Genomic DNA, 17655 nt, shown 5'->3' on the forward strand with positions numbered 1-17655 from the left:
ATTGTCTCAGCCAAGAACTCTGTAGATGAGAGCCAAGTTACTACTGATACAGTGTACCCAAATTTCACTTTTCAATTTAAAGTGGTGTTCTTATTATATCTAGATTTTCAGCTAAGATTCTTGGCCTTTCAGATGTCACAGTTATACCACCATGATTTGTTTTAACTGCCATGGGTGCATCCTATGAAGTCCTGGGTTTGGAAGGGCATGAGGTGCTGTAGACTATGGACCTGCACAAGGGCTCCAAGCACAACACAAGAATGGAATGAAATGAAAGGGGCTGGGAACGAGCAGGGGATGAGTGGGGGATGCATTTTACTGCACACAGAAGTCCCCATTCTGTTCCCTTCCCTTTCATTCCCAATTCGTCCCAGAGAACACAATTTTTTGAGAACTGTTCAGAACAGTTCTCAAAAATCACCTCCTCTGGGATGGATTGGGAATGGAAGGGAAGGGAAGAGAATCAGGACTTCTGTGTGTAGTAAAATGTGTCCCCCACTCACCCCCAACTCGTTCCCAGCCCCTTTTGGACTGTTCTCATCATGGGCCTGGAGCCTGTGTGGTAAGGAACTGGAAAAACTACTCTATGAAAACTCTGGCAGAGAATGCTAAATACCCCTTCCTAAACTACAAATCCCATAATTCCAGACAACAGAAACATGGCCATCAATGTGGAATATAATGCTATAATTGTGTAGCATGAAAGGGCCTCTGTTTACTCTTCTTGATATTCAGAGAAGTGTGTGGCTTCCAGGAACTGGATATTTTCCATGGTGGCATCTGGACCTTGCCTAATGCATTATGTTTTATGTGATAATTAAATACATATTTATTTGCTTAAGTCTTTGGTGATAGCTAGCCATTGTCATGGGTTTTAGCTATATTTTAATGCTTGGCTGTTGTTTTTGTTCTACTGCCATTTTATTGAAACACATTTTTAAGCAGCATGCAAAGAAAAAAAAATCTTGTTAAATAATATTGGAGGGGAAGCAGAGTAAAAACACTTTGAATAAAAGCATAAAAATACATCATCAGATATCTTTGAACAATGTGAAGCAGTATGCTATGCTACATATTGGTTTCCCCCAAAGTAAGATATGTCAGAAGAAATTTGTTTACAGGGTTGGGGTTTGAAAGTCCCTTAGTGACACTTAGTGTGGACACGTTCAGACAGTGTAAAGCCTTACTAGTGTTGGTTTTTTCCACATGCCATGGTTCAACGCTATTGAATTTTGGGGACTTGTAGTTTTGATGAGGCATGCCTAAAACTGAATACTATACTGCAAATAGGTTATAGAACTAAAGGCTTCCTAGCTCATGTGGTATGAGCACATTATAAACTTATTCAAACCCCGAGAATGAATTTTTTGTGTGATTTGTATCTCCTCTCTTGCTCCATCCTCTGATTTGTCAGTGTCCTCTCTCAATGTAGGCTTTTTGATTTGGGATTTTGGAAGCTTCCTGATTAGTACAGCCAAATTTTGAAAACCACAATCAGGGACAGCAAGCTTGTATTTTATCCAAATATTAAATTAGCGTATTGATTTCAGTTAACTCGATCTGAATCAGCGCTACATAATTAATACAGTTCGACAGTGCTTTAACTGCCATGGATCAATGTAATTGAATCTTGGGACTTGTAGTTTTGATGAGACATTTAGCCTTCTCTGTCAGAGGGTTCTGGTTGCGACAACAAACTGCAAATCCCAGAATTCTATAGCATTCAGCCATGGCTGTTAAAGTGCTGCCAAACTGCATTAATTCTGCTGTGTACTACAGGCCTAGCAATGTGTATCTCTGTAAAATTAATATATCAGCCATATTCATAAATCACACATTGAGCACCTTTCTGTCCCTATGAAAGACCCACACCCAGAAAAATGGGATTTTTGCATCTTGTTTCTTCCATATGAAAGGAAAAGATTTCCAAACCTCAAATAGGAGGTGTCCCTTCTAAAGCAAGGGACAAACATTCTGGCCTTCATGAGGGACATCCCTTATAATAAGGGACACCTGCCTGGCTATTCTAGAGAAAAAAATGTTTCAGATGAAATGAGCATTTGGCTAGAATACTTTGGTTACATATTAACATTAACAACCTAAGATATGCAGACATTACAATACTACTTGCAGAAATAAACAAAGATCCTGAACACGGTCAAGGAGGAAAGTGCCAAGGTAGGATTAATACTGATCTTTAAGAAAACAAAAATAATGACAATGGAAGAATTACAAGAATTTAGCCTAGATAGCAGGAAATTGAAATAGTCAAGGAATTCTCATCCTTTTGATCAAATACTGGCTTGACAACAGTACATGTGAAAGGGATCTTGTAGACCACAAGTTGAACCTCAGTCAACAGTGTGATGCAGCAGCTTAAAAAGCCAGTGCGATTCTAGACTGCCTCAATAGAGGTACAGTCACCCCTCCATTATTGGAGACTTGGGATCTGCTTCCCACGCTTATCCGTGAGTGGCAGGTGGAGGAGGACAAAATGGGGGGTTGCTGCCATTCAAGCCAATGGGGCTTGAATATTGGCGGTTTTTGTTTTTGCAGGGGAATCTGGAAGGGATCCCCCACAAAAACAGACGGGTGACTGTATAGTGTCTAGATCGAGGTAAGTAATAGTGCTACTCTATTCTGCTTTATTCAGACCTCATCTGGAATACTGTGTCCAGTTCTGGGCCCCACAATTCAAAAAGGATCTTGACAGGTTGGAGCATGTCCAGAGGAGGGCATCAAAATGGTGAAGGGTCTGGAAACCGTGCCTTATGAGGAGAGATTTAGGGAGCTGGGTATGTTTAGCCTGGAGAAGAGATAATTAAGAGGTGATATGACAGCCCTGTTTAAGCATTTGAAAGGATGACACATTGAGGATGGAGCTAGCTTGTTTTCTGCTGTTCCAGAGACTAGAACAAGGAGCAATAGACGCAAACTATAGGAAAGGAGATTCCACCTCAACATTAGGAGGAACCTCTTGACAGTGAGAGCTGTTCAACAGTGGAACACACTCCCTTGAAGAGTGGTGGAGTCTCCTCCTTTGGAGGTCTTTAAACAGAGGCTGGATGGCCATCTATTGGGGATGCTTTGATTGAGAATTCCTGCATGGCAGAATGGGGTTGGACTGGATGGTCCTTGAGGTCTCTTCCAACTCTATAATTATATTGATCAGAATGGAAATTGCTGTCAACAAATCAGGAGAAGACTAGGACTAGGAAGGGCAATGTGAAAGCACTAGACAAGTTCCTAAAGTGCAAAGATATACAGCTGAATACCTAAGGAAAGGTAGTCCAAGCCATTCTATCCCCCATCACTGTGTCTGGATGTGAGAATTAGTCACTGGAGAAAGCCAACAGAAAGAAAATTGGCTCATTTGAGATGTGGTGCTAGAGAAGAGTGCTCAGGTTTCCATGGATGGCCAAAAAGACAAACAAATGGGTCCTTGAACAAACCAAGGCAGAACTCTCTGGAAACCAGGATGACTAAACTGAGGCTGTCATATACTTTGTTGTAAACTGAGATTGGTCACATCATGAGAAGGCATAACTCATTAGAAAATGATGCTAGGAAAGGTGGAAGGCAGCAGAATGAGAGGAAGACTGCGTGCCAGATGGATGGACTCTTTCAGGGGGTCACAGTCCTGAGCTGCAGGATCTCAGCCAAGATGATCAAATTGAGGCTGCTGTCCTTTGGCCACATCATGAGAAGGCAGGACTCACCGGAAAAGACAAGGATGCTAGGAAAGGCAGAAGGCAGCAGAAAGAGAGGGAGACCACATGCTGAATGCCATTGGTTTCAACTGAAGAGGCCATGGATGTGAGCCTACAGGACCCCAGCAGAGCGGGTGAGGAGAGGAGAGGGGGGCCAGAGGCACCACAACAGGGAGAACCTTCAAGAAAAACCGAGAGGGCCAAGGAAAAGCTCAGCCCACTCCTAGAAATGGAAATCCAGCCTTCTTCATCCTGCTCCAAATGGAGGGAATTTGGGGATTCCTCCTGGACAGAAAATGGAGACATAGGAAGTGTATTGGAAAAGGACAAGGACAGGGGCTCTTGGCGATGTCTCATCCGTCCCCAGGGTCACCATGAAGTGGGCAGCCAACAACAACAGGCTTTTGTAACCAACCTCAGCCTAGCCCTGCTCATGCCCTGCTCTCTGTCTGTCTGCCATCCCGGGGACCCTGGCTGCCATCTGGGCATCATCAGCATCAGCATCAGGTGCCTGATCCCGGCCCGAGGCCCAGCCCCCGCCCTCCTCAGCCTGGAAGGAGGAGAGCACCTGGAAGCAGCCCCCGCCACAGTCACCCCGCCTTTTCTCTGCTGCTTTTTGGGGGGGTGGGTTTGGGGGATGAATGCTTTTAAACCCAGCCCTTCCAGCTGCCAGGAGCCAATCAGCGGCTGCCTTCTCCCTGGCCCGGGGTTGCTGTGGCGACGGGCTAAACCAGGGGCTGGCTCTCCTCCGTCGCTCGCTTTGCAAAGACGACGACGAGGCTCCTCCAGCCGAGGAAGAGGAGCAGGCGAGCAGGCGCCTTGGGCCCCCAGGCGAGGCCCGGGGCTGCGCCGGAGAGCAGGGCCAGGGAGCTTGGGCTCCTGCGAGACAGGGGCCGGCTGAAGGAGGAGGAGGAGGAGGCCCAGCCCAGGGCCAGGTAAATGTTGCTGAGGGCGGGGGGCAAAAGCAGTGGGGAGGGGGGTCTGTAATAAGGGGGGGAGGGTGGGGGTGCCCCGGTGCAGCAGCTTCCTTTGTGTGAGCTGTGCGCAAGCCATAAAGCCCCTCGGGAGGGAGGGAGGGGGCTGGGGGGGTTCCCCCTTCCCCCCTTTTTTATGGCCAAAGGTGTGGGGAAGAGCTCAGGGAAAGCCCCGAAGTTGGCTCCCAGAGTTTTTCTCCTGAAGGAAGAAGGGCTTGGCAGAGAAAGAGGCTCTCTCCCCTTGGGTTTCCCTCACTGCCTCAGCCCTTGGGGTCAAGCCAGTCTGTCCCTCTCAGAGGAGAGCCAGTGGGGCAAAAGGCTGCCTGAGGCGAAGAGGAAAGGAAAGGCCAGTGCCCGAGAGCTGGGGAAAGGACTTGGGGGCATCCACGGGGGTCTGTGGGGCTGCAGCTCTCTCGGGGAAGGCACACACTGGCTTGAAAGAAAAGGAGTGAAGGAAGAAGAGGCACCTGATGGCTGAAGATAACCCCCTCAGCAGTTGGAAGAAATCCCCAGTGGTTTAAGCCAAGGCTGCCTTGCAGAGACACCAGGCATTGCCTGCTCCCCTGGCAAGTCTAGCAGGACTTCTGAGACATGCTTCTTTCCTTCTCTCTTGTTCCATGGCTTGGGTCCTTTCCTCTTTACCTCCCTTGAGTGTTCCTTAAAACACGCCAATAGTATGCTTTCCCATATATTATATATATTAGAATTTAGCCAGTCTTGTGGGAATTTATCATAAGAAGATTGTCCAAGTTGCCAGTGTGTTTCGGAGAAGAGCTTTGCAAGAGAAAGCAGCTTAGAGGCATACATTTTCCAGCCCCCCTCCCTGGCTGTAGACTGACCCATGCTGCTTGCCAGCCTGTAGCATAGGCTTTGCCACAAAGGCAAATGGCTGCATAGAGTGAAACAGAGAGCTGTGAGAGGTTAGTGAGCAGAGCCAGCCTTTCCTCCTTTGCCTGCAGTCTGGGAATTGGTTTCTGCTTGAAACAGCAAAGAGAGAACACTTTTAGAAAATATGAATAACATCTTACATGGTTAGGGTTTTTTCCAGCCACCTTCCTTTTGCTATGAGGTCTGCTTCCTCACCTGCCATGCAGCCAACAAGGGCTGCATTCATATCGGATTGTCACATTGCAGAGGCAAGACCCTGCTTCTAAAATACATTAACTCCTTTCCTTGCTGCATCAACAGACTGGTTCTAGAGTCTAGTGACCAAGTTGTGCCTTTTATTCCTCCATTGTCCCCTTCCTAATGGCAGTTTCTAGCATTAAAGACAAATTAATGAATGCCTAGGTCACAACCTACAGCTGAAATGACTACCAATGGGTGATGCATTTTCATTTCCTTGCAAGAATTTGCATGCAAGTGTTTGTCTAAGTACAGAATTATTCACACTGGATCTGTCAGTGTGAGAAGCACTGTTCTTTTGGGGTCCATTAAAAATGTGCATTTTTGTTCCGTTTTTCCTTTGCTCGACTGCATAAAGACTTAACAAAAATCGTGATACTTTGCAGCCACTCATTGAGGCATTTGCAGCTCAGTGTCTGTAGCAGACCAAAAAATACTATACATTTGCAGAGCGGCGAAGCAAAAAAATTGCATTGCATTTATGAATGATTGTTTCACATGTAGGATAGCTGATTTTGTACATGCAATAACTGGGATTTAAACAGGGCAGAAAGAGAAAGAAAGCTGAATAGCATCTCGCCCTTTGAATCAGCAGGATGTGAGTCATTTTTGAAAACCCATTCACAATTCTGATTCATAATATATTTTCCTCTCTGGGTGGTTTCTTTATACATATGGATATATATGGATTGGAAGTTCTGGAATGAGTTGGCAAGGTCATTTGTTTGGTTGCCTGTGGGTAGTTATTTCATTGCATTATTTCAAAATGTCAAGTATGAATTTAATTTCAAAGTGAATCTATAAATAAGTAGCCAAAGCCAGAACTGCAGTTCTTCCTCTGTAATTCCATAGCAGAACCTTTCATTGTAATTTTGTTGTTTACCAGGAGGTTAATATTTTCATAAAACGGGAAATAGTCTGCGATTGAGGAGACCCAAAATAAAGTCTCATCTCAAAAACAGGACTTGTAGGATAGCTTGGGGCAAATTCCTGGCTTCCCATTCTTGTAGTTTTGTTTGTTATACAGGAATGATGATGGAGAGAGAGAGGCTTGGGATGCTAATGTGCTATATAATAAAAATGTTAATAACAGTCATACTTTGCACTGAGTGTGTCTTCTCCTAATATCATTTTTAGGTACTGTATAACAAATCATGGTATAAGATAGTGAGAAGTTGTCTTCTGGTATGTCTATTACATTCTGGGCTTTCAATGAGTTCAGTTTTTATTTCAAGGAGCAGAACATAGTTAAATGATACCCAGATTCTGCATGTAGACGGTCCCAGTTTAAATCCCTGACATCCTCACCAGAGAAGAAGAACAGGTAATGTGGAACGTCTCTGTCTAGGTTCTTCAATAACCACTACCAATTACAATGTACAGCTTTGGCCTTATAGAGAATCCAGTAGTCTGACCTGGTAGAAAGTAGCTTCTTATGTTCATTTGCTCATGATAAGTTATAGTAATGAATTCCTTGATGGTTGTTTTTCCCCTCCATATACTAAGAATAAACATCTTGTAGAGCTATGGTATAATGCTTTTCATATAGGATATTGCTGTAATTATTTGGGAGGGGTGGGCTCTGAAGAATGGGACTCATCTTTGCAGTTGTACATGCTGCAGATCAGAGACAAGCAAGTCTTATGGTATGTATATGTGTACTAGCTGCATTAATGCATCTTCTGCCCTCTTCTGCATAGCAGATGTAGGGAGTATATGCTTTGGAATGGTATAAAAGACCGAAGTTTCACATTGTATCATCTGTGTACAAGGATGGTGAACCATGTTTCTGGTTAAGTGCTGTCCTGAATTGTGTTATGGACACATCTGTAAGGATTCAGTTATGTATCCCTTGCTTTCTGAGAATATGAAAGCTGAAGCTCTTCTTTTAGTACAAGTTTGCATACCATTTGAGTGCTATACTTAGATTCACTGATTTTATTGTACAGTAGTGTCTTGCTGGCAAGAATATTTTCCATACCGATAAAATAGAAAATGTGGTGTGCACATTTGTGGGAGGCATATGATGAGGAAATGTGGTTTTAGAAAAAACAATTTATTTACTTAAAGGTGAGAGATGCACAATATTTTTGAAAGAAAGCAAATGCAGAGAAAGTCAGAATATAAGGTCTACTACTTAAAGCACAGCTGATGGAGTGTTTGACTTATACAGCACAATACAAATAGGTTACCTGCGTTTTGCTCCAAATTCACACATTATGGAGATGTAATCCAGAGTTTGCCAGCAATCCCTCATAGAAAACATGATGATAGTTTCTCATTCGGTGTATGTATATGGTACGTGTTTTGTGTTAAGATATATACTTAAGTATCTTAGAAATATATCTGAAAATGTAATTTGTGAAATGCCCTTGACACAAAACATTTATACATTACCATATTCTAAAATTAATCAGGAAGCTGCCTCTCATTTCTAAATGTTATAGATCAGTGATTCCCAAACTTTGATGTTCCAGGTGTTTTGGACTTCATCTCCCAGAAGTTTCAGCCGTCTTGGCCAATGGTCTGGGATTCTGGGAGCCAAGGTCCAAAACACCTGGAAGGCCATAGTTTGGGAATCACTGTTTCCTCTTCTCTTTCTATTTTCATTTTCAAAAAGTGTACTTTGTTTTGGTCAAGCTTTCCTAACCTGTAGCCCTGCAAATGTGAGGCCTGCAGTAGATAAATCTAGATCACGAGTTCCCAACCTTTTTGACTCTTGAAGCCCTTATTTCTATGGCAGATCCCCTAAGAGGCCTACCCTATGTCTTACAAGTTAATGGTGTTTAGGAATATATACAAGAATATATTCTTATTCTTTCATTTCATTCAATTTTTATTTCTTTCATTTTCTTGGGGCAGTCGCAGAACACCTGGGAAGTGTATATGGAGCCCTAGGGGCTCCTCAGGGCGCAGGTTGGGAACCCCTGGTCTAGATCTTCCTTCCCCTGCCCTAGTACCCTTCAGATGTGTTGGAGTACAATTGCTAGAATTCTCAGCCAGCTGTTAGCAGGAAATTCTGCTGGTTGTATTTGAACACATCTGGAAGGGATAATAGACAGAAGAAAGATGATACAGGAGATACTCATTTTCAAAGACTGAAAGTGGAATAATAGTTTTCTTTGGTGAGTAGACATACTGGATTTTATCCAAAGATTACTTTGTGCTAATGGAAAATCTCCCCCTAGTGTAGTGTGGGGACCATTTGGCCCTCCAGATGTGTTGGACGATAACTCCCACAGTCCCTTACCATTAACCATAGTGGCTATGGCTTCTAGAAGGCCAAACATCTGGAAGGCTAAAGGCTCCCAACCTTTGCTTTTGTGCAGTGGTTCCCAGACTTTGGTCCTCCAGATGTTTTGGTCTTCAACTCCCAGAATTCCCAGCCAGCTTGGCCAACAATCAGGAATTCTGGGAGCTGAAGTTAAAAACATCTGAAAGTCCATAGTATGGAAATCACTGCTTTAGTGCAAGATGAACTGCTTAGTTTTTGTTGATGCCTTGAATCTATTTTCACCATTAGTTTGTTGTGAATGGTCCCTCAGTCCTCAGTGTCAGTTTTTGGTGCATGCAGGAGGCTATGGGGGATTGGCCAAAAGAAAAAAACGGTATCCTGCCTTGTACAAGTGGAAGCGTGCTGCACTAGTGGATCACCATCATGGCATTCAGGAAACCACCCCCTTTTTAATATCTTGCCTTAGTTTGTGTTGGTTTTGTGAACTTCTGTTCTTCTTCAAGATACGTTCTGTGAAATCCAGAACAAACGTTTAGATTGTGTGATAAGCACGAGTAGAGTAGACCTGTATAGATTCTAAGAGTGCTTACACAGGATGCTCTGTGAGATACCAAGACCTACTTCCCAAACCTTATGTACTTCTTTTAAAAGTGAAGAGGGAAGCTATCTTTCTCTCAGGAGTGAATTGATCAGAATAGAAATGGCTTGTAATCTAGTCTAGTCAATTGCCTCTTGCCTGTTCATTCCAGGGTTGTTATTGTTGCATTCCTTCAAATAGTTTCTGACTTATGATGACCATAAAGTGAACCTATCACAGGATTTTCTTGGCAAGATTTGTTCAGAGGCTGAAGACGTTATCACATGGGGAGCTATGTTCGTCCTTCCCAAAGATGGTTAAATTGGTGGCATCCCAGAAGAGCAAGCTCATTTGCTAATGGTTATCACACACAGAACACAACAAGAGGTTAAAGCAACATTAGTTAGGGTCAGATTCAAATTTTGGTATCAAAAGGAAACAAACAAATCCCCATTGCTTGCTTAGAAATACCTTTTCTGTGCATGTTCAAAGCTCAATTCCACAAGTACACACACACACACATGCTCCAGAGAGGGAAGGGGAAACCAGGGGGGATCCTCTTTGACCCAAAAGCCTCAGAAACTGTGTGGGAGAAAGGTAGAATGAGGCTGCCCTTTGCAAACTCTGTAAAACCACAAAGAGAGACAAACAGACACACACAAGAGAGAGAGAGAAAAGAGGGTGCCTGCCTGATTCCACAGAGGGCTAATAAGTATCTTCCCTCAGCTTTCTCCCAGCAGCTGTGCCTTTAATTAGAGGAGGAAAAGCAGCCAGGGAACCTAAAGAGGGGAGTATGTGTGTATCCCTTTAAGGAGCATTCTCCCACTTTGGCACCGCAAGGCACCCTGGGAAACGAAGTCATCTGAGGCTTGCTTTCCACATGGCTGGCATGATGCAAAGGGAGTCAATTCGCAAGCAAAATAATAATAATATAATAATAAAGATTTTATTTCTAGCCCGCCCAATCACAAAGAATCCGGGCGGGTTACAACAATAAAATACATCAAGTTACAATAGAGTTATTTTAAAAAAAAACAACCCCAGACCTACCCCCTCCCAAGCCTACCGGAAATGTAAATCCGGTAGTTTTGGGAATTTACTAATTTCCTGATTGACCTCACATTCCCCCTGCAATCTCTTCTGATTGCATGCAGTGTCATGCGAAAAGCAGCTGCGAATTTGTCCCTAAACCCTGGATGACCCTGCATTGGCTCCACTTTAAACTTCCACTTTTGCCCTGTGTGATAACGTCTTGAGGGAGTGTGACTTGCCTAAGGTCGTCCAGTGGGTTTTCATGGCTGCACGTGCATTTGAACCCTGGTCTTTCAGAGTCCTAGTCCAATACTAAAACCACCATACCACACTGGCTGTGCATGCTAGAGCATGGGATTCCCAAAGTTTGGTCCCCAGGGATTTGTTGACTTAAGCTACCAGAAGAGACAGCGAGCAAGGTTAGCCATTCTGGGATTTATAATCCAGCAACATCTTGGAACTCAAGTCACTGAAATACAGGAAATGGCTGACTCAGATAAACGATAAATAGGCATTTGTCACCCTTCACTGATGCTTCCTCCTGCCTGTGTCTATGTTATTATTCCTAAGGTACTGATGCTAGTCCACATCTAGTACCATGAATGATGGCAGCAAGGAGGCAGTAGATTTTACTCAGCAGAGAGTAACAGTGGTAGACATGGGATAGGTTTTTGCTTGTTTTGAGTCTGACTGCCATAATTGGGATCAGGATATCTCCATGGTCTTTTCACATTACACAGTTAGAGTACTATGATTCCAGTTTTACTCTCATGGTTACATCCTATGGAATCCTTGGGGGTTGTCAGTCTCAGCCCCTCTAGTGCCTCTGACCAAGCTACTTATCCCAGGACTCCACAGGATGTAGCTGTGAAAGTTAAAGCAGAATCAGTGCCACAAAGTGAAAGATTCCTTGGTCTCTTTTTGGAGAGCTGAAGTTGCTTGGTTGGCCTTTGCCTTTCTTCCACTGAAGCACTTGGTGTAGTTCTTATTTGGCAGTAGGTAAAGCATCCCTTCTCAGCCTGATACCAGCCTTTCTGGGGAGGGGGCATTTTTGTAAGACTGTAACATGCAGGAGAAAAAAAAAACCAGGTAATTATGAAGGCACGACCTTGTGAATATTTTGTTTATTATTTATTTCTTATTAGGAAGTTAGAAGATGCATATAATATCTGTGCTTTGGTTAGCGCTGCCTGTGTTGTGTTTTGTGTGTGTGTGTGTGAACTGATCTGGATTTGGCACATGTTGCATACCTGTAGTCTCCCACTGTGGTATATGTTGTGAAGCTTGACATCTGAGGAGCAGGTGCCTGAATGGGGCTGTCTTTAGGGAATAACACAAGGCAGTAGGCAACCTTTGTGACCTTGTACAATTCTATAAATCCTTTATTGATTCTTACTGGGAGCTATCCCAGATCAAGTGACAGTTATATTAAAACATAAATGCAACCACAAGTAGCAAAAGGTCAGTGTGAATATACGAGGGGAAAAGAAGAGGTTATATAGTGAGGGTATAAAAATATGCAAAAATTTGTTTTGTCATTCCTTCTGTATACTTGTTTTTAAAAATTGTTCATGGTAAATCTCTCTGCTTTTAATACTCCCATATCTATCTCCTTTGTAATGCTCCTGTTTTGAGCTCCTGTAGGTGCTTACTCTGAAATAAATCTCATTCAGTTCAGTTAGAACTTAGGTCCTGGTCTTTAGGATTTCATTCCTATTTAGATTATTATATATAAGAGAAAGATATGTCAAAGCAAACAGATACATCTTCTAAACTCTCTGCTTGGAAAAGAAGCATGCATATGCACAGAACTATGCTATCTTTTTAAAGAAACCGTTAATGCTGGTCGTGATGAAGTCACTACACACCCACTCAGTAAAATGTTGTCTGGCACAGTAGGACCAGCATACATAAGAGCAAGACAGAAAGCAGTGTTTTCTCCAAAGCTCAGTGTTTGTGCATAATCCCTAACTTCCTAATAAATAATAAATGGACAGCGAGATGTTCCACCAGTCTTGTATTAACAATGATCTGGTTCCAGTGTAATGCTAAACTACAGGTTCAGTGTTACGTGAGCATGCTTTTGGCTTGTGTGGTGTCCCTACTGCTCATCTCCTCCAAGGCAGCCTGAGGCTTGCTTGCATGGCATAAAAACATAGTTTAGCCTTATGCCTGAAAGAAGCCCAGCATATTTTGTGCTTGGTAATCTCATGTATTCCTTGAAATATGGCCAGACATAAGGTGTTACTTGATAGTTAAGAACTGTGCTTTAATATGGTCAGCATGGAATTTGATCACAGAAAACCTTGCATTGAACAGAAGTGTTATCCTGTGATTGGGGGGAAGGGACTTAAGCTTTACAGTTGTTGTAGCCTACAACTCTGATGGCTAATCATAAAGGCTTGTGAGATCTGAAGCCCCAAACAGCTGGAAAGCCAAGAGCTTGCCACGCCTACTATAAGTAGTGTCCAAAGGATATTCAGATCAGGGTAAACATACAAAAACTGCTATTTGAGTTTACCCCTTAAAAATGCTTTTACTGTCATTTGCTGGTGGCAGCAGTGATGCTTATGATTTTTCAGACCAGTTTGTTACAGTGGGCTCTTCGTTCCCTCTGGCGTTCAGTTCCAGGACCTTCGTGGATAACAAAATCCGTGGATGATCAAGTCCCATTAAACACAATAGCATAGTAAAATGACACCCCTTATATAAAATGGCAAAATCAAGGTTTGCTTTTTGAAATTTATATATATTTAAAATATTTTCAAGCTGTGGAAACTTGAATCTGTGGATAAAAACAATCTGTGGATATGGAGGGTTGGGCTGTATAATTTTGGGGGATGAGTGACTTTTTGGAAAAGTACAGTGCTTTAGGACTTGCATCAGGGTGTAGTAGCAGCCGCATCTTGTCACAGCTCGTTAGTTCTGTGTCCTGTTATCACTCATTTATCATGTGATGCAAGTACAGCATGATGGGCTCATACTATTGACTGAATTATTTTATTCACAGTCCTATAATTGAGATAATTGGGAAAAAAGAATTTTGAATTATGAAATCGTGGGGGTGTTATTTCTCCTCCTCCCCTTTCCCATTCTAAAGCAAGTTCTCTTTTTGTCAGTGCAATCTTTTGAAGTATTTATGAGAGTATGTTTTGGGCAATTGAGTGAATTTAATTAAAATCCATAGTATATTCTCTAGTGTTGTTTCACACTGATGAAATTTTTGGGAGATGAAAATAATAAAACTCAGCAATGGCCATGGCAGGAGCTCTCTGCTGGGGCTGGTTGGGAACACATTTTTTCCTAAATAGAAACAGAATGTAATTAAATTTTTGTGTACTAGATATTGCATATTTAATACTACAGGGCATAGTGCTAAAATAGCATTTTGTTGGGTTTGGAAATAGATCTCTGTTTCATCTCAATTTCCGATCATTGGATTTTTGGGTACACTAGGCAACCAAGCTTCTGGGTACATTTGTGCACATATTTTCCTATATTTCAATAATGGCAAAGCCATTTTTGTACAGTTCATTTGAACCACATGGTCTGAATGGTTTTCTGATTGGACCCTTATAACTGGAAGTAGTATCTCAAGAATACATTGATCTCCTAGCCTTTAGCAAATACTGCCAATACATATTCAGAGCGTCTATCTGCAAAAAAGGCAGCTAGTGTTTTTTATTGTACAACAAAGTGCTGTGATCTTTAAAAATCTAAAATGAATGTTATCTGCCCTTGTGCAGAATGGAAACAGCTCTTCCTCTAAGACGTTGACTGTGGCAGTGGAGTATTCCACTCAGGGACATCAGAAACACACTGCATTAAAATAGAAAACCCTATCCATTTAAAAATTTTAATATTATTTGTTGTGAATGTGTAAACTGCTCTGTAGGAGTTAATGAGATCCGAAATTGTTCCTGCTCTGTCATTCCCCAAACTAAGAATTCTGTGTCTTTGTTGAGTGATAGTTGACCTGTCAGATCTGTGCCCTTTGAAATCGATACAGGACATAATAACAGCCCTCCTAATGAATGATGATGTCTATAGTACCTTGCTCAACTTGTAAAAGATTTTTAGTGAGTAATTTTGGCAGAGCATCATTTTCTGAATGAGCAATTTGTTTACTTAACAGAGCATGTAGGTTCCGTCTTATAGCAACACTTGAGGCACATCTTGCAGAGAGCTTTCCTGCATTCCTGATTTGCCATTTTAGCATTAATGTAAAAGTTTTTTTAAAAAACCCTGATGATTGTGCTGACTTTGCTTCTCTGTCCATACAGAGTACACCTGCTGAGCTGATCACATATAGATGCATGACTGCAGTGCAGATGGATAGAATATTGGTAAGAGCAGAACACAGGCATGGGCTTAATAGTGGAAGTTGAGGATCAGATACTATCTAATATCCCATTTTAGTGGCAGTTTTATAAAACACTTTGAGCTCAAAGTTGTTTGCATAACTATTTAGCTGAACTCCCAGATCGGTTGGTCTTGCTGAGGTCATGAGGTACAGGACTAATTTTAGTTACTGAGGCTTTAGGATATATATATGATGCAGATAAGATGCTTTAGTGCAGCTTTATGCCTTCTTGAATCCTGCCCTTCTTAACTGGTGAAATCTAGCACAGATGGGTTGGCTGGATGGCTATAGGAAGTAGCTTATTCCTATAGTACATAACAGGAAGTAGTGCTTCCAGTTACCTTGAAGGTGCCAGTGGTGTACTGTTTTTTGAAGAGTCCCAACTTGAACCTAGAGGACCTTGGACCTCTTAAACCATTACTAACCATGCAGGGTGATTAAAAGTGAGGAATTTGACTAGTGGCAGAAATATTGGATGCAGCTGATTACCTATACCGATTTCACACTGCGTTTGGTGGTCCCTATGTGGTCTACAAACCAATGAGGAAAATCCAGCAAATGCTTCACTCAGCCAAGGACCAGAAAGACCCTCTCACAGCTGCAGAAGTTTACCGCATAACATGCAGCTGCAGACAAGTCTACATAGGGACCACCAAACACAGTGTCCAAACAAGAATCAAGAAACACAAGAGACACTGCAGACTGGGTCAGCCAGAAAAATCAGCAGTAGCAGAACATGTTATAAACCATCCTGGGCATAAAATGTTGTTTGAAAACACTGAAATTCTGGACCATGTGAACAACTACCATGTCAGGATGCACAGGGAAGCCATTGAAATCCACAAACACCTGGACAATTTCAACAGGAAAGAGGAAACCCTTAAAGTAAACAAGGTTTGGCTACCAGTCCTGAAAAATAGCAGGATGAAGACATGCAAATGAGAAATCTGCCAGGGTCAGGGGTTTCCCAGCAGACAATGAGCACTAATCAAGCAGACACTAATCCTCTTTTGCAGACCCTCCCACCCTGAGGCCTGCCATCAGCAACAGAACAATACATATGCAAATCCCTCCTGCCTTTCCAGGTCACACAATATATATACCCAACTCCTTTCCAGGCAAGCATTCTCTGAAGATGCCAGCCACAGATGCTGCCCAAACATCAGGAAGAAACTCTTCTAAAACATGGCCACACAGCCCCCAAAACCCACAAAACAACTATTTATTTATTTATTTTATTCATTTTTATCCTGCCTTTCAATATTGGGACTCAAGTTGAGTGACACCATATATGAGTACAAATTTAAAACAATACAAAAAGTAATAATACAAATATAAGATTTAAAAAACAATTAAACAATTTATGCAGTTCAAACACTAAACATTAAAGATATTAAAATGCATTAAAAGACTTTTTACTAGCCTTAAAACAGAACTGCACAGCATTAAAAGCCCAATCCTATTTAGTTTGTAAAAGCCTAGTGGCACTGAAATGTTTAGACCTGCCATTGGAAGGGGAGTAAGGATGACTCCTTTCTAGGAAGGGAGTTCCAAAGTTGGGAGCAGCCACCCAGATGGTCCTCCCTTGTTCCCACCCAATAAGCCTGAGAGAATTGTGGGTCAGAGAGAAGGGAATCTGCAGGTAATCTTAGTGCTCCTAAGGCTCCTTCAAATAACTGGAACCCAAGCAATATAGGGTTTTATAAGCCATAAATTGCACTCAGAAATAGACCAGCAGCGAATGGAACTGTTGCAACAAAGGAGTTGTAGTCTCAGTTAAAAACCTGGCTGCAGCTCTTTGGGCCAACTGAACTTTTGAACACTTTTGACATGTAGCCCACATAGGGTGCATTACAGTAATCCAAACAAGATATAACTAAGGCATGTACCACTTTGGCCAGATCCAACTTCTCCAGGAATGGACACAATTTGTTCACCAGCTTTAACTGTGAGAATGCAATGTCACTGCTGAAACCTGGACCTCCAAGATCAGAGCTGAATCCAGGAGTACACGGAGACTGCAAACCTATGTTTTCAAGGAGAATGTAACGCCATCTAACACAGGTTGAATCCCTATTCCCAGATATGTCCCTTGACTGACCAAGAGCACCTCTGTCATGTCTATCTGGATTAAGCTTCAGTTTGTTTAGCCTTATCCAGTTTATTAAATCTGCTTGGCACCAGTTTAGCACAGGAACAGCTTCCTTGGAATTTAGTGGAAAGGAGTAATAGAGCTGGGTATCATCAGCATACTGGTGAGGCCTGGCTGCAAAATCCAGGCAATGGCTCCTGATGTTTTCATGTAGATGTTAAATAGCTTAGGAATGAGACTGAGGCAATGGTCAAGAAATTGAACAGAACCCAGCACCAGACTCCAAGGGTAGCTCTCCAAGAAAGAACAGATCCACTGTAGAACAGTTCCTCCAAGCTCCATCCCAGAGAGGCGACTCAGAAGGATACCATGGTCAATGGTATCAAAAGCCACTGAGAGGTTCAGTAGAATAATAATAACCAATAAGGACACACTCCCCCATCCAGTTCCCTGTGTAGGTCACCCACCAAGGTAACCAAAGCTATCTCTGCCCCATAACCAGGTCAGAAACCTGACTGAAATGGATCAAGATAAGTCGCCTCATCCA

At 42.5% G+C, this 17655-nt stretch overlaps 1 protein-coding gene across 1 annotated transcript in view; it reads left to right on the forward strand.

Moving 5' to 3' along the window:
* The first annotated feature begins 4472 nt into the window (after window positions 1–4472).
* LOC121918961 overlaps window positions 4473–17655 on the forward strand; it is a 115959-nt gene continuing 102776 nt past the window's right edge. The window contains exon 1 of the mRNA XM_042445076.1: window positions 4473–4645. The gene's annotated coding sequence lies outside the window, so the exon portion shown is untranslated. The remainder of the gene's footprint in view (window positions 4646–17655) is intronic.

Source organism: Sceloporus undulatus, chromosome 1 (assembly GCF_019175285.1).
Source record: "Sceloporus undulatus isolate JIND9_A2432 ecotype Alabama chromosome 1, SceUnd_v1.1, whole genome shotgun sequence".
Lineage (NCBI taxonomy): Eukaryota > Metazoa > Chordata > Lepidosauria > Squamata > Phrynosomatidae > Sceloporus > Sceloporus undulatus.